Consider the following 18,486-nt stretch of genomic DNA (forward strand, 5'->3'; position numbering starts at 1 on the left):
AGTCATCAAATGGTCATCAAATTGACTAGAGCAGTGTTAAGGTTCTCGCATGCAGTAGCCCTGTAATGAATGTTGCTGAAATGTCTCTTATCACACAGAGCAAAGTTATCATTATGAATCACTATGTTGCTTTATATCAACTAGATAACTTTATCAATGTAAAAGAAATGTAAATATGTTTCCCAGAACATTGATGAACCTGTGGTTGCAACTTGAGAGAGGTGAGGTCGTCGAGGGTGACCTGTGCCCTAATCCCTTCACCTGTTTCTTAATTCATTTGCCAGCCCCGCCCAGTGGCGGCTGGTGTATTGTGCTCTGGTTCTCTCTATCTATACTCAGTCCTGATGATGAAATTATACGTAAGCGCCTGACACTTCGTATTGTCCGTTTCCCTGCGGTTTTACCTACCTGCATCTTATATACACATGATACCTTTGTACTTTTGCATATATATATATATATATATATATATATATATATATATATATATATATATATATATATATATATATATATATATATATATTCATACTTGCTTGCCTTCATCCATTCCTGGCGCTACCCCGTCCCACAGGAAACAGTATCGCTACCCCCTGCTTCAGCGAGGTAACTCTAGGAAATCAAAAAAAAAGGCCATATTCGCATGCACTCAGTCGCTAGTTGTCATGTGTAATGCACCGAAACCACAGCTCCCTACCCTATTTGACTATCAAAAGTTGAAAAACCTTCGATAGATGAAAGAACTGGAAGTAATGGGAAGTCCATTTTTCTTAACACAGTTAGATCACCTACGACCCAGAAGCGTCATATCCCCTTCTACATTCATGATGCTCAGATTGAAGAAATTTTTCTTTCTTTGTGTCTCGTGACCTTGAACCTCGAAGATGACCATAACAGCATGAGAAGCGAGTTCCTAGGGATATCAGCCATATGATCCCTTCCTCTGCCCTTCCACCTGATGTCTAATTGCCATGTTTCTCTCCTGATTCACAACTTGCTTATATATTCTCATAGTAATCTTTCTTATACCTAATCCGTCCATATGTCTAAACAATCTCTGCAGTGTCTTTTTTTTTCATATATACAGAGACTTTGTTTTGTTTCACATCTTATTTTGACATCCTCTCTTCTGAACCTGTCCTAGTAGTATTACTCTACAGCCCAGTTATAGAAAATCCATTTCCTCAGCTTCCACTTCATTTTCTTATTCAATATTTGACTATAAATTATAGGAAGCTCTGCAACTCGTGCAGACGCACGTTTTCTCTCCATCATAACCTTCCGTAGACTGCTAGCAACTTGCTCTTGACCATCGTAGATATATCAACATTCTGTTTATCATCTTTAACAAAACGTATTTCCTATGTACTTTTGATTTCTGAGCCTCTCCCAACAATACGATTACATGACACTCTTTGATATTACTTTCTCAAATACCACAACACTGCATTTGCCAAAATTCATTGTCAACTTCACATTCTCATTTTCATTTTCCTAAGTCTCAAAAGCTTCCTACTGTTTCTTTATGTGTCTTTCATAACACTTTCATTTTCATGCAGAAAAATCATCCCGCCATCCAGGCCCTCCCATCTTTTCCTAATACTGCACATCTACCCGCATTTCCTGTTATATCTCCCTCACAGTTCCGTCCATCAAGGTATTAAGCAATCAAGGGGACGTAACACACTCCAGTATCAACCCAATTTCAGCCCCATACCACTCGCTTATTCCTCTGCCTGCCCTAACACATTCACCCTTTCTCTCTTTGTACAAGCTGAGGCATCACCCCAGTAATCCATAAATTCTAATTATATGACGTAAGCTCTTATTATCAGATTTCTCTCACCTTTTACTTCGTGTTACTACACACACACACACACACACACACACACACACACACAAAATATGCCTTTCAACAAGTGGTAAATCATTCTCGCATGAGATATCGACTCTACGTAACCATGCTCCACCAAAACGTATTCTGTGTAACTTACCAGTGAAAGTGCTGTATACATACCGGAACAGGATTTGCAACGGACTTATCCAGTTATTTCTAATGAATGAATCTCAAACAGCAATGCTTTTTTAAGTACCAAAAATACATACATCAGGATCAGTCTTGCATTTGATTATATATATATATATATATATATATATATATATATATATATATATATATATATATATATATATATATATATTTTTTTTTTTTTTTTTTTTTTTTTTTTTTTTTATACTTTGTCGCTGTCTCCCGCGTTTGCGAGGTAGCGCAAGGAAACAGACGAAAGAAATGGCCCAACCCCCCCCCCCCATACACATGTACATACACACGTCCACACACGCAAATATACATACCTACACAGCTTTCCATGGTTTACCCCAGACGCTTCACATGCCTTGCTTCAATCCACTGACAGCACGTCAACCCCTGTATACCACATGACTCCAATTCACTCTATTTCTTGCCCTCCTTTCACCCTCCTGCATGTTCAGGCCCCGATCACACAAAATCTTTTTCACTCCATCTTTCCACCTCCAATTTGGTCTCCCTCTTCTCCTCGTTCCCTCCACCTCCGACACATATATCCTCTTGGTCAATCTCTCCTCACTCATTCTCTCCATGTGCCCAAACCATTTCAAAACACCCTCTTCTGCTCTCTCAACCACGCTCTTTTTATTTCCACACATCTCTCTTACCCTTACGTTACTTACTCGATCAAACCACCTCACACCACACATTGTCCTCAAACATCTCATTTCCAGCACATCCATCCTCCTGCGCACATCTCTATCCATAGCCCACGCCTCGCAACCATACAACATTGTTGGAACCACTATTCCCTCAAACATACCCATTTTTGCTTTCCGAGATAATGTTCTCGACTTCCACACATTTTTCAAGGCTCCCAAAATTTTCGCCCCCTCCCCCACCCTATGATCCACTTCCGCTTCCATGGTTCCATCCGCTGACAGATCCACTCCCAGATATCTAAAACACTTCACTTCCTCCAGTTTTTCTCCATTCAAACTCACCTCCCAATTGACTTGACCCTCACCCCTACTGTACCTAATAACCTTGCTCTTATTCACATTTACTCTCAACTTTCTTCTTCCACACACTTTACCAAACTCAGTCACCAGCTTCTGCAGTTTCTCACATGAATCAGCCACCAGCGCTGTATCATCAGCGAACAACAACTGACTCACTTCCCAAGCTCTCTCATCCCCAACAGACTTCATACTTGCCCCTCTTTCCAGGACTCTTGCATTTACCTCCCTTACAACCCCATCCATAAACAAATTAAACAACCATGGAGACATCACACACCCCTGCCGCAAACCTACATTCACTGAGAACCAATCACTTTCCTCTCTTCCTACACGTACACATGCCTTACATCCTCGATAAAAACTTTTCACTGCTTCTAACAACTTGCCTCCCACACCATATATTCTTAATACCTTCCACAGAGCATCTCTATCAACTCTATCATATGCCTTCTCCAGATCCATAAATGCTACATACAAATCCATTTGCTTTTCTAAGTATTTCTCACATACATTCTTCAAAGCAAACACCTGATCCACACATCCTCTACCACTTCTGAAACCGCACTGCTCTTCCCCAATCTGATGCTCTGTACATGCCTTCACCCTCTCAATCAATACCCTCCCATATAATTTACCAGGAATACTCAACAAACTTATACCTCTGTAATTTGAGCACTCACTCTTATCCCCTTTGCCTTTGTACAATGGCACTACGCACGCATTCCGCCAATCCTCAGGCACCTCACCATGAGTCATACATACATTAAATAACCTTACCAACCAGTCAACAATACAGTCACCCCCTTTCTTAATAAATTCCACTGCAATACCATCCAAACCTGCTGCCTTGCCGGCTTTCATCTTCCGCAAAGCTTTTACTACCTCTTCTCTGTTTACCAAATCATTTTCCCTAACCCTCTCACTTTGCACACCACCTCGACCCAAACACCCTATATCTGCCACTCTGTCATCAGACACATTCAACAAACCTTCAAAATACTCATTCCATCTCCTTCTCACATCACCGCTACTTGTTATCACCTCCCCATTTACGCCCTTCACTGAAGTTCCCATTTGCTCCCTTGTCTTACGCACCCTATTTACCTCCTTCCAGAACATCTTTTTATTCTCCCTAAAATTTGCTGATAGTCTCTCACCCCAACTCTCATTTGCCCTTTTTTTCACCTCTTGCACCTTTCTCTTGACCTCCTGTCTCTTAAGGGGAGTGGGGGAGGAATGGGATGTATTTAGGGAATCAGTGATGGATTGCGCAAAAGATGCTTGTGGCATGAGAAGAGTGGGAGGTGGGCTGTTTAGAAAGGGTAGTGAGTGGTGGGATGAAGAAGTAAGAGTATTAGTGAAAGAGAAGAGAGAGGCATTTGGACGATTTTTGCAGGGAAAAAATGCAATTGAGTGGGAGAAGTATATATATATATATATATATATATATACATATATATGCAAAGAGGACACGGGAAGTACAGCGTCAAGTGCTTTCGTATAATTACATCGTCAGGACTAACAACAGTAGAAAGAACCAGAATATAATATACCATCCAGCACTGGGCGGGGCTGGCCAAAGAATTAGGAAATAGGAGAAGGGATTAGGGCACAGGTCACCCTCGACCACCTCACCTCTCTCAAGTTACTGTCTCGTTAACCTATGCTGTTGGAAATACACATACGGCTCTTTCTGTTTATAAGGTTGTCAATCTCTATAAACCAGCCAACTGATTCATATTGATATGTCTTCTATGACTGATGAGACGATTGAACAATATTTCTGTCCAATACTGAATTATTGTATGTGATAACTTTAATCTGCCCAGCTGATTTGATGATCAAAATCAACTGGACAAATATTGCATCAAATTTTTTACCATACTTAACAGTATCTTTATGCCGTTAACACTAATATTGATAACCTTGCTAGTGTGAAGAGGACACTGTACACACAAACCCTCTGAGAAGTTATGAAATTTATGATAAGAATTTCCCTGAGCTTATCATTATTACTGAAGGCTATATTGATATCAAACAATGGCGCGGTTAGGGAAAGTTTTGTCAGATATCCTGCAATTTTTCATAAGGTTTGTGTACAATATTCTCTGTAAAGTGCGTGATAATTTTTAAATTGGTCAAACTGGTAAGGTTAAGACATCATGCACTCGTGCCGCAAACCGGCACTCACTGAGAACCAATCACTTTCCTCTCTTCCTACTCGTACACATGCCTTACGTCCTCGATAAAAACTTTTCACTGCTTCTAACAACTTGCCTCCCACACCATATATTCTTAATACCTTCCACAGAGCATCTCTATCAACTCTATCATATGCCTTCTCTAGATCCATAAATGCTACATACAAGTCCATTTGCTTTTCTAAGTATTTCTCACATACATTCTTCAAAGCAAACACCTGATCCACACTTCCTCTACCACTTCTGAAACCACACTGCTCTTCCCCAATCTGATGCTCTGTACATGCCTTCACCCTCTCAAACAATACCCTCCCACCTCTGTAATTTGAGCACTCACCTTTGTCCCCTTTGCCTTTGTAAAATATCGCTATGCATGCATTCCGCCAATCCTCAGGCACCCCAACATGAATCATACATACATTAGATATCCTTACCAGTCAACAACGCAGTCATCCCCTTTTTTGATAAGTTCCACTGCAATGCAATCCAAACCCGCTGCCTTGCCGGCTTTCATCATCCGCAAAGCTTTTACTACCTCTTCTCTGTTTACCAAATCATTTTCCCTAACCCTCTCACTTTGCACACCACCTCGACCAAAACACCCTATATCTGCCTCTCTATCATCTAACACATTCAACAAACCTTCAAAATACTCACTCCATCTCCTTCTCACATCACCACTACTTGTTATCACCTCCCCATTAGCCCCCTTCACCGATGTTCCCATTTGCTCCCTTGTCTTACGCACTCTATTTACCTCCTTCCAAAACATCTTTTAATTCTCCCTAAAATTTAATGATACTCTCTCACCACAACTCTCATTTGCCCTCTTTTTACCTCCCGCACCTTTCTCTTGACCTCCTGCCTCTTTCTTTTATATTTCTCCCAATCATATGCACTATTTCCTTGCAAAACTCGTCCAAATGCCTCTCTCTTCTCTTTCACTAATAATCTTACTTCTTCATCCCACCACTCACTACCCTTTCTAATCTGCCCACCTCCCACGCTTCTCATGCCACAAGCATCTTTTACTCAAGCCATCACTGCTTCCCTAAATACATCCCATTCCTCCCCCACTCCCCTTAAGTCCTTAGCTCTCACCTTTTTCCATTCGCTCCTGGTTCTTCCTCACACAAGTCTCCTTCCCTGGGAGTGGACGCTTTCCAGGTTGTGTGTGTGTGAGAGAGAGAGAGAGAGAGAGAGAGAGAGAGAGAGAGAGAGAGAGAGAGAGAGAGAGAGAGAGAGAGAGAGAGAGAGAGAGAGAGAGACTTACGCAAGGCACCCATTCATTATATAATCCTAAATGTGGGATGTGCGACTGTTGGCTGCGAGCTGGCTGGCCTGCCAAGTTGAACCTGAACACTTTAATTTCATTCTAGTCCCTGACACTTATTGCTCAAAAACACTTGTGTCACACTCCACCCCGTCCTTTAGTATCCCTCTTGCTAATTGGTTCATTCTAGTGTCTTATTTGTCAACAACCTTCAGGGCTGCAGCATCCACAAAGGCAATATCCTCACGTTCAGTAAAGGCGACTGAAGCAATAAATCTGGTGCGAGATGTGATCTAACTACAGCTGAAGAATCTGTAGGTTTCATTATTTCCATGATTTGCCGAACAAATACAGCCTACTTACCACTTGCGTAATACAAACAGTGATCAGTGGAACCGAGTGGTAGAACACACACTACGCTAATGAGCTGATGGGAACGTCTCTTTTTTTCTGTGTGTGTGTGTGTGTGTGTGTGTGTGTGTGTGTGTGTGTGTGTGTCTGTGTGTGTCTGTGTGTGTGTGTGTGTGTGTGTGTGTGTGTGTGTGTGTCTGTGTGTGTGTGTGTGTGTCTGTGTGTAGGTGGATGGGTGTGTGTCGTTGGTTTGAAAAGCGTTGGAAAATGATTGGCAATGGCAATGAAAAGGTGGGTAGGTGGATGGGTGTGTGTCGTTGGTTTGAAAAGCGTTGGAAAATGATTGGCAATGGCAATGAAAAGGTGGGTAGGTGGATGGGTGTGTGTCGTTGGTTTGAAAAGTGTTGGACAATGATTGGCATTGGCAGTGAAGAGGCAAGGGTTCTCTTGGGTCAACATAAGGAGGTAGACAGACACCGAATCTGTTCGACTAGTCTTGCCAGTCAATAGTGATCACCTCAGAGGACATGGGATTCTCAACCCTACACTTGGTATTCCGCAACCACATCTGTCTTTCTCAGACCCGAAGATGTGAGACATCAGTCGGCTTATTCCTGAAAAAGTAGCAGTGTCATTAGCTACGATTAGGCGAAGGACGATGAGGAATTATGGATAAGTGCACTTGCTGACTTTGAAGTACTGGACACTTGTTTGGAAGTGTGGGATATGTATGCCTTAAATTCTCAACACAGTTTAAGTAGTTTGCCATTTGTAAGAAGCTAGAGTCACGCTGATCAAAAGAGTCTGTTGTCATGTTCGCCTACAGTCATACGCAAAAGTAGCTGAAACTGGTAAGCTAAGTTAGAATTTGTTTTGCTCGAGAGGATTCGATACTGAATCGATTCAGTTAATTGTAGTGTAAAGACTGCTTCCATGAACGCCCATTCATGGTAGACTACCAAACTGTAAATCTGGAAAGGAGTCTTTGAAGTACCTTGAGGCTTCCAGTCCAATAGAAACACTATGATAATTGGAAATAATCATATAGATTGTTGATATGTATCTTCTCAATGCCTTGAGTGGATGATAACCCTCCAACTAGTGTTCTACTGAGTTTCCAGTCATACACAATTAGCCACTTCTTCATATTACTTTCTTGTACTCACACAATAAGTAGCACAAGGGAGGTCTGGTATAGATTATGAGGGTAAATGGGGCAAGGATGAATGTCGTCCGTGTATGATTCCATCATGGTTACTATGATTCATGAATAACTGTACGCATCATAATGTGTGATATGATTCATGAATAAGTGTACGCATGATACTATGTGATTTGATTCATGAATAACTGTACGTATTATACAGTGTGATATGATTCATGAATAACTGTACGCATTATACAGTGTGATATGATTCATGAATAACTGTGCGCATTATACTGTGTGATATGATGCATGAATAATTGTGCGGACGATACTGTGAGCATTGGGCAAACAAATGTCTTGTATGCTTAGTAATTTACTGTATATCTTCCTCTAGATGGCACGGTGATACGTAAAATGAAAACCACGACAAGAAGACACGACATTTACTATCAAATGGTCATCCATGATCTTATTTTCGCCCACACACCCAGGGCCGTGTGGCAGCAGTATACCTACCCACTAGGAAAGTAAACCATGTTTTAAGTTCTTACACTTCAGTTACATTTTTCATTTTCCGTTTTCGATGAAATGATAGAAGTAGTTCGAAGACACTTAATCGCTTCGTTTCAGTCACCAAATCAACGCTGTTACACTCAGAAAAGTTCAGATTTCCAAGATCACTTTCGCAATCCTTGACGAGCCAAGGAAGGAAAAAGAGATGTGAAATACGCTATTGTGAAGGAAGAACAAAAAATATCCAGGGGATAATTCTATGAAGCACAAGCTTTAGCATAAATATATGGCACTTATCCAACCTCGCTGAGGTGTGTGTTCATGACACATGTCATATAAATCCTTTAATCTGGAATTCTATCCCTAGTGATCAGTGATCAAGGTGTAGAGAGTTAGGAAAGTGACACTGTAAGCATCTGAACCTTCTCTCTCTCCCACACACACACACACATCCCAGGCAACGACCTATTAACCGTCTCTTTCAGTCTTGGTTTACACTCGAAGCTACCGTACCCATTCCTCAGCAACGGTCATTCTCCGTTCACAACAGCATCAAAACTGCGAGATATAAGACTGGAATGATCCTCCTCTTCACTGATGAGCTGCCACTCACCGGTCGCCCCCCGCACACACACACACACACACACACACACACACACAGCCACACCACACAAACCCACCTCACCCTGCCCTCAAAAAAAGGGAAGAGATTTACCGACGTCCACGAGAGTGTCACAAAGAGAGCCACACGACAAAACCACCTCTCTTTCCTTCACTGTTGTCACCACGCTCCGGACGCCTCACCCCCACGCTCAACACACACACACACACACACACACACACACACACACACACACACCTCACTCCACCCGGAACAACATACTTGCGTGGCAAGTCGAGATTCTTTTCAAGGGGCGGAGGAAGGCAGCCACATGCATGCATGTTATGCAGACTTATTATTTGGTCTTAAAATCTTTTTCATACATTACAGGGTCCAGGATTCCCATATTCTGGTTTCCGTTTGTATGTAGTCCTACATGCGTATTCTTAATATATATATATATATATATATATATATATATATATATATATATATATATATATATATATATATATATATATACCATATAGAAGGAAAGGAGAAGAGGGAGACCAAATTGGAGGTGGAAAGATGGAGTGAAAAAGATTTTGTGTGATCGGGGCCTGAACATGCAGGAGGGTGAAAGGAGGGCAAGGAATAGAGTGAATTGGAGCGATGTGGTATACCGGGGTTGACGTGCTGTCAGTGGATTGAATCAAGGCATGTGAAGCGTCTGGGGTAAACCATGGAAAGCTGTATAGGTATGTATATTTGCGTGTGTGGACGTATGTATATACATGTGTATGGGGGGGGGGGGGCATTTCTTTCGTCCGTTTCCTTGCGCTACCTCGCAAACGCGGGAGACAGCGACAAAGTATAAAAAAAAAAAATATATATATATATATATATATATATATATATATATATATATATATATATATATATATATATATATATATCCCTGGGGATAGGGGAGAAAGAATACTTCCCACGTATTCCCTGCGTGTCGTAGAAGGCGACTAAAAGGGGAGGGAGCGAGAGGCTGGAAATCCTCCCCTCTCGTTTTTTAATTTTCCAAAAGAGGAACAGAGAAGGGGGCCAAGTGAGGATATTCCCTCTAAGGCTCAGTCCTCTGTTCTTAACGCTACATCGGTAATACGGGAAATGGGGAATAGTATGAAAAAAATATATGTATGTATATGAGAGAGAAGGGCTTTGGAGGGTACGTATAAATTTCGAGTTATATCGATAGACAAGCGGAGAAAATACTTAACATTAACACACGTAAATACACATGTCAGTCATAAGCTTCATGAAGAACTTCTTCCGGGTTACCAGTTATTATGACCATTACGTTCTTGCTGAGTACAAGCGTGAAGCTAATCCATGAGATCAGATTAAACCAGGAGGCTGTACAGACGAGGGAACACCACGTCATTAGCGTATGTGTATACTCGGTGTGAGCGGTGTTGTTGACAGCCTCGCTAGTTATTAAAGGGGAGAGACCTCACTTCTCGATGGTATGTGGCCAGCGGGCCGGTGATTACTTTACTTATCGCAATATGAGGAGGTAATCCAGCATTCTGGATCATGTACACACACACACACACACACACACACACACACACACACACACACACACACACACACTGATGATTCTGTATAGAGTAATGAGTTATCGCGTTAAGGAATATTCTTTGCCCGTAAAAGTATGTTTTGAGAGAGAGAGAGAGAGAGAGAGAGAGAGAGAGAGAGAGAGAGAGAGAGAGAGAGAGAGAGAGAGAGAGAGGTGTTAGTTTTGTAATATTACTCTCACCTCTCCACAGACGTGTTGAGGGAAGGTGGTAAATACTTCGAGTGATAGAAGGCAGCGAGAGTGTAAGTGCTGTGAGGAGAGAGAGGTGGAATTCGAGAAAAGGGAGACAGTGGGAGCGAGAATCCCTGATACCTGATCGGAATCCTCCATCATAATCTCCGCCACCTGATCACACAACCCTACACCAGACAGAGAGTAATACACGGGAACACGGGCACCGCTGCGTGAGTCCTGGCCACTTTCCTCCACTGTCTCTGGCGAAGGACGAGTACGGTGAGTTGGGATGAAGAAGAGAGCACCCTCGAGTAACTACGTCGTGGTTCTGCCAAACAGCTCGCACTGCCAGCGCGTAGTGTTCACCGCAAAGAGAGAGAGAGAGAGAGAGAGAGAGAGAGAGAGAGAGAGAGAGAGAGAGAGAGAGAGAGAGAGAGAGAGAGAGAGAGAGAGAGAGAGTAAAACTATGGGACTACATGATATAAATCAATTTCTGCCAAAGCCAAAGTATAGGATGGCCACTTCACTGAATAAGTGAGGTTAATGTCAAGGGAGCTACCACGTCCTTAGCACTAGCTAATCTTTTCCCCCCCTCGGGAAATAAGACGTAGTACTCCTGCATCCAGTAGTGAGTTATAGATGATAATCATCTGTTACTAACGAGCTGATCAAAATTGTGGCTCATCCAGGCCACGAGTCAACACGTAGATCTTGTTCAGTGTGTGACTGAGAGAGAGAGATCATGACATGTGTACTGCTACCGTGGGTTGATTGGTGAAAATGGTGCTACGTTTAGCACTTTGATCCATTTTATGATGAGTTATCCGTTAAAGTTGCTCAATTATTTTACGTCTCAGGCGTGGACATCCCCGAGTGAAGTGCTCTTGTAACGACTACTCAGTCCAAGGGTTCGATGGGCCTCCTTTCACGTAGACTGAAAGGCTGAGAACAGTCAACAGGATTTTTGTGTGGTAGATGACAGTGGCTTCTATAAAAGGGGTCGCCTGCTGGACCAATGGGCTAAGAGACGAGAGAAGTTACTGCACAGGATGACAGCAAAGGCGACAGCAGAATATGAAAGGACCTCCAGCTCCTTAGACCGCAGTAATCTGCTGTGGTGAATGGAGGGATGGCAGGCAGGCGGGTGCAGAAAGGCTGACAGACAAGAATTGCCTCTCTCACCAGGTGAAAGGACAGTCAACAGTCTTTTGTGCAGGAACAACGGATTGATGGACGATAACAGCATTCTTAAAGGGATGAAAGGGGGAGGCATTCATGGCACAATCAAATCTCTAAGCAGCTAACAACAGGGTTTTGTTAATCAGCTGAACATGTGCACAATGACAGAAACGTGTCAGGTACCAGAGAGAGAGAGAGAGAGAGAGAGAGAGAGAGAGAGAGAGAGAGAGAGAGAGAGAGAGAGAGAGCTGCACTGCGCAGCTGCAGTAGTGTTAGCTTCCACACTGGCCGTAATCCCCGAGGTATGATTGTGTCAGATGGCTAATGTGAGATCCTTCAGTACAGGTCGAGTACCAGTGTCAAGGAACACTGTTACGGTGTGGAATTCTCTGAACTGCAGATTTTCCCGGCAGGTGAAACGCTGATTCATACAAGGAATTATAAAAGAACCATCACTGTAATATGGCTAGGGTTGCAGATCATTTGTCATCTTTTCAGTTCTGATAAAACATCTGATACATCATTTATAGTCCATGTTAATTGTCGCAGCTTAAACTACTAATGATTCCTACGGTCATAGACAAACTCGCATGTTAATTGCCGCAGCTTACACTATTGACGATTCCTACGGTCACAGACAAACTCGCTGCAGCAGAAATGTTCAAATAATGAGCGAAAAAAGTAGTAATTTTCAACTAAACTACAGACATCATCGGATTAGATTATGAGAATTTTTTTATATGGTCAAAATTCGCTTGCTGATTGGTTGACCTCTTGATGAACCATTATCCATATGCCAACGAATATCATAACCTGGAGCGATCCGTTAATGACACTGGCCATGACAAAAACAGCGAATAACGTTTCCTGTTTGTGGCAAAAAAGAGCCATTGATGTGTTTACAGGAACGCCGACCACGGTCTACAGATCTCAGCTTACGAGGTACCATGCAATCCTACCCTTAATTCAAATACATTTACCGAGTCAAAGAAATCAAGACTGTTATAGATATCATATCTAAACATCATGGTCAATAATGTGGCAGTAACATACAGAGAACAGAAATCTAAACTGGAATATGAATGACACATGAGTACAGTGAGACGAAAGGCACCAGGTTACACAATGGCTCGTCCTGCCTCCGATGGATGGCGACTGTCATTGTGTCTCCATAACAATGTCCTGTACACTGGAAAACATACATTTGTGTACCCATGATCCTCATACAGTAAGATTAAAGGAATGTATATTTCTTTTTTGCACTGGTAATAATCTCAGGTGAACTTACGTTGGCACAACAGAGCACCAAGTATTATCAACAGACACGTGAGGAAGGCGAGCTGCTTCTTGCAGCGTAAGTGAAACAGTGGCAGACGGCAATATAAATTGGTGGGAATCTTGAAGACAGTCGAGAATCTTTGTGATACAAAGAGAGAGAGAGAGAGAGAGAGAGAGAGAGAGAGAGAGAGAGAGAGAGAGAGAGAGAGAGAGAGAGAGAGAGAGAGAGAGACATGGAGTTACACAGAGGGAGAGAAAATAATGTACAACAGGAACCACTGCTGACATGAGAGGGGGACTTGCTCAGTGACATCAGACGCAAATATCAGAGGTACAGAGTCGTGGGTGTTAGCATTGTTTTGTGAAGAGTGAGAGGAAGGCCGGAGGATGCTGGGTTTGAGAAGAAGAGTGGGGAGGGGAGAGAGAGAGAGAGAGAGTGTGTGAGGTGCGCGGAGGGGAGAGCAGAGGGAGGGATTTGTGAGGTGTGTGAAGAGGAAAATAGAGGGAGGAATCATGTGACGACACTAATGTGGTTTTGGGACTGGGTTCGGATGTGGACGCGGAAAGAGCATAAGTGAAGTCCTGAATATGCCACGGTATGGTACGGTTGTGGGCTTGGATTCGCAAGTGTAAGTGTAGATGTAGACGTGTGTGGGTGCGTCTGTGGATCTAGGCTTGATGGTAAATGAGGACAATAGAATATCAGTGGATTATATAGTCGTGGAATTTAATGCTGTCTTAGGGAGTTACGTGGAGATAGTCGTCTTCTGATGGTGTGGTTGAGGATGTAGATGGTGACGTGGTATTGATCTAGAGTTGTGAGCGCGTCAAGAGAAGTGGAAATGAGCGAAGAGTGGATGAGGCCTTGCCTGTATAGTAGCTGGGGAATGTGATTCACCTTCAAGGTCTGAAGTGCACACACACACACACACACACACACACACACACACACACACACACACACACACACACACACACACACACACACACACACACACACACACACACCACACACACACATATATATATATATATATATATATATATATATATATATATATATATATATATATATATATATATGCTTTTGTTTTTTTCTTCATACTCTTCGCCATTTCCCGCGTCAGCGAGGTAGCGTTAAGAACAGAGGACTGAGCCTTTGAGGAAATATCCTCACTTGGGCTCCTTCTCTGCTCCTTCTTTTGGAAAGTTGAAAACGAGAGGGGAGGATTTCCAGCTCCCCGCTCCCTCCCCTTTTAGTCGCCTTCTACGACACGCAGGGAATACTTGGGAAGTATTCTTTCTCCCCCACCCCCAAGGATATATATATATATATATATATATATATATATATATATATATATATATATATATATATATATATATATATATGTATATATATTCATACATAATCGCCATTTTCCGCGTTAGCGAGGTACCGTGAAGAACAGAGTACTGACCCTTAGAGGAGAAAATCCTCATTTAGCTCCCTTCTCTGTTCCAACTTTTGGAAACGCAAAAACTGAAGGGGAGGATTTCCAGCCCTCGCTCCCACCTTCTTTTGTCGCCTTTTAAGACACGCAGGGAATACGTGGTAATTATTCTATCTCCCTTATCCCCAAGGATAACATGTATGGTGGCAGATTTTTGTGAGAAATTGCAGAAGTTGGTGAATGAGTTTAGGGGAGTGTGCGAAAATAGAAAATCCAGAGTGAATATGGTTATTTGGTTCGGTAGAGTTCAGGAACAGGTTAGTTAGGGTGTTTTAGATATCTGGGAGTGGACAAGAGAGCGAAGGGAATCACAGAAGCGGAAGTAGGTTACTGGGAGGAGGAGGGGACGAAGGTTCTGGGAGCGCTGATGAGTATGTGGAGGGAGGAGGGTGGATGCTTTGGAAATTAAATGTTTGGACAATATGAGGTGTGAAGTGGTCTGATCGTGTAAGTAATGAAAGGGTAAGAGAGATGTGTGGTAATAAAGAAAAAGTGGTTGAAAGAGCAGAAGGGGATGTGTTGAAAAGGTTTGGATATATGGAGAAAACGAGTAAGAAAGGGTTGATGTAGAGTAATTATGTGTGTCAAAAGTGGAGGGAACAAGGAGAACTGGGACACCAAATTGTGGATGGAAGGATGGAGTTTAAAGATTATGGGCGATCAAGGCTCTTCCCTGCAGGCATCACCTATAAATGTCCCTTTTTCTTTCATTAGCAACTTAACATCCTTATTCCACCAAACACTACCCTTTGTTACGCGGCCATCTCTCCCAGTCTGCATGACACGCACTTCTCTCGCATATACCAGCGCTGCTATGCTGAATACTTCCCATTCTTCACCTATCTCCTTAGTTTCATTTTCTCTCACCTTTAACCAGTCTACTTCTATCCAACTAAACCTCTCTTCTATCCGTAACATTTCTTTTTTTTCCTAAAGCTTCTATAGACCTTCATTCTTGCCTCCCCAAGTAGTGATCAGTCATCCTACCAGCTCCAAGTTTATATATGTTCCTCTTTTTTAACCAGGTATTTCCAGTCACGCCACTTTTCACCTCACAGTTCCACATCAATGTTCATCAATGTCATTCACGTCTCTGGATATCTCATGAATCCCAATCATACCCTTCACCATTCCTCCCTCCCTCTGTCGTATTCAGATTATATTGCCCAAATATTTGATCTATTGCATCAAAATTGCTAACGCATTGCTCATTTCCTTTCAAAACACTCGCCTCTGTTCACTATTCCTCACGTCAACTACATTAAGTAATCCACTTTCATTTCAACCAACATCAATTTGGGTTTCACATCCTCACACTTTCATACATTCCCACAACTCCTCTCTCAGCTCTCACACTCACACCAACCCCTGACTTTACACCTTAGACATCTCCAAGCCATTTTCTCCCTTTCCTTTCAGCTATGTTTCACTCAGCGTTTGACATTCAAGATCCTCTCCTCGAATATACTAGCTTTCTCTCTTGCTTCACATTTTGGCTACATCTGCACAAATTCAGACAACCCTGCCTAAGCCTTTAAGACAAAGAAAATCCATCGTTTGGCTCCATTTTCTGTTCCAAGTATTAGAAATTGAAATATAGTGAGGGGAGGGTTTCCAGTAGCCCGCTACTCATCTTACTTTTGACGTCGTCTACGAAACGTAGGAAAAGCATTAATTCACTAATGTCCCTAGGGATTATATATATATATATATATATATATATATATATATATATATATATATATATATATATATATATATATATATATATATAGATAGATAGATAGATAGATAGATAGATAGATAGATAGATATATGTGTGTGTGTGTGTGTGTGTGTGTGTGTGTGTGTGTGTGTGTGTGTGTGTAAGGTGGTTTGATCGACTAGGTAATGAAAGGGTAAGAGAGACGTGTGGTAATAAAAAGAGTGTTGTTGAGAGAGTAGAAGAGGGTGTATTGAAATGGTTTGGACACATGGAGAGAATGAGTGAGGAAAGATTGACGAAGAAGATATATGTGTCAGAGGTGGAGGGAACGAGGAGGAGAGGGAGACCAAACTGGAGGTGGAAGGATGGAGTGAAAAAGATTTTGAGCGATCGCGGCCTGAACATACAGGAGGGTGAAAGGCGTGCAAGGAAGAATGAATTGGAACGATAAGGTAGACCTGGGTCGACGTGCTGTCAGTGGACTGTACCAAGGGCATGTGAAGCGTCTTGGGGTAAACCATAGAAAATTTTGTGGGGCCTGGATGTGGAAAGGGAGCTGTGGTTTCGGTGCATTATACATGACAGCCAGAGACTGTGTGTAAACGAATGTGACCTTTTTTGTCATTTCCTAGCGCTACCTCGCGCGCGTGCGGGGGGAGGGGGGTGCCATTCCACGTGTGGCGGGGTGGCGACGAGAATGGATGAAGGCAGCAAGTATGAATATGTATATGTGTATATATGTATATGTGTGCGTATGTATATATATGTATACGTTGAAATGTATAGGCATGTATATGTGCGAATGTGAGCGTTTATATATATACATGTGTATGTGGGTGGGTTGGGCCACTGTTTCGTCTGTTCCCTTGCGCTACCTCGCTAACGCGGGAGACAGCGACTAAGTATGATAGATAAGTAAAAAAATATATATATGTGTATGTGTGTGTGTGTGTGTGTGTGTGTCTGTGTGTGTTACTGGACTTCGCGTGCTCGACGTTACACCACAAATGAAAGTCACCTTTGTGAGTCTGTCTGTACCTCTGGGTTTCCAGTCATCCACCCATCTCCCTTTAGACGCCTTTTACGACACGCAGGGAATACGTGGAAAGTATTCATTTTCCACCATCCTTAGGGATTTTCTCCTCTATTCTCTCTCTCTCTCTCTCTCTCTCTCTCTCTCTCTCTCTCTCTCTCTCTCTATATATATATCTATATATATATATATATATATATATATATATATATATATATGCATGTATGTTACCGGACTCTGCCTATTCGAGGTTAGACCACGAGTAAAAGGTTATCTGTGGTGAGGTTCTATTATTGGGAATACAATCTCGTCATAAAACCTCTCCCTCCATTGGGGCCTTATATTTCCCTGCTACTTGAAGTAGCTATGATAAGGAAGGAGTGGAGGCAAAGGTGGTGATGATGAACAGCTCAGTCTTAGGCGAGAAGGGTCACGTGATAAGGGTTTTCGATGTGGAGGATGACGTAATAATGGTAGGATTCTCAACATTCAAGTCACTTATGAACCCGTGAGGCTAAGTGGTGAGAGAGGGGGGTAATCGCAATGGTTAAAGTCTCATCAACGAGGGAAAAGAATGTGATAACGAGGCTGAATGGTTAAGATGGTAATGGTGAGTGGTTCGCTAGCGATGATAACGAGACAGAATGATAAGGGTAGTGGTGGCTGATAAGGCAGCGATAGTTAGAGGATCGGTAGTGGGGGCGAGGGTGGGAGTATGAACCGATAAGGCTAGATGGTGAGGGTGGTTGATGAGGGATGAACTGAAGATGGAGAATGGCTTCGTAATGAGGCGAGGTGGGGATGATGAGGTAAAGGGAAAGCGTCAGTGAAGACGAATGATGCAAAATGCGTTAGTGATAATGACATGGTCA

Source organism: Panulirus ornatus, chromosome 4, assembly GCF_036320965.1.
Source record: "Panulirus ornatus isolate Po-2019 chromosome 4, ASM3632096v1, whole genome shotgun sequence".
Lineage (NCBI taxonomy): Eukaryota > Metazoa > Arthropoda > Malacostraca > Decapoda > Palinuridae > Panulirus > Panulirus ornatus.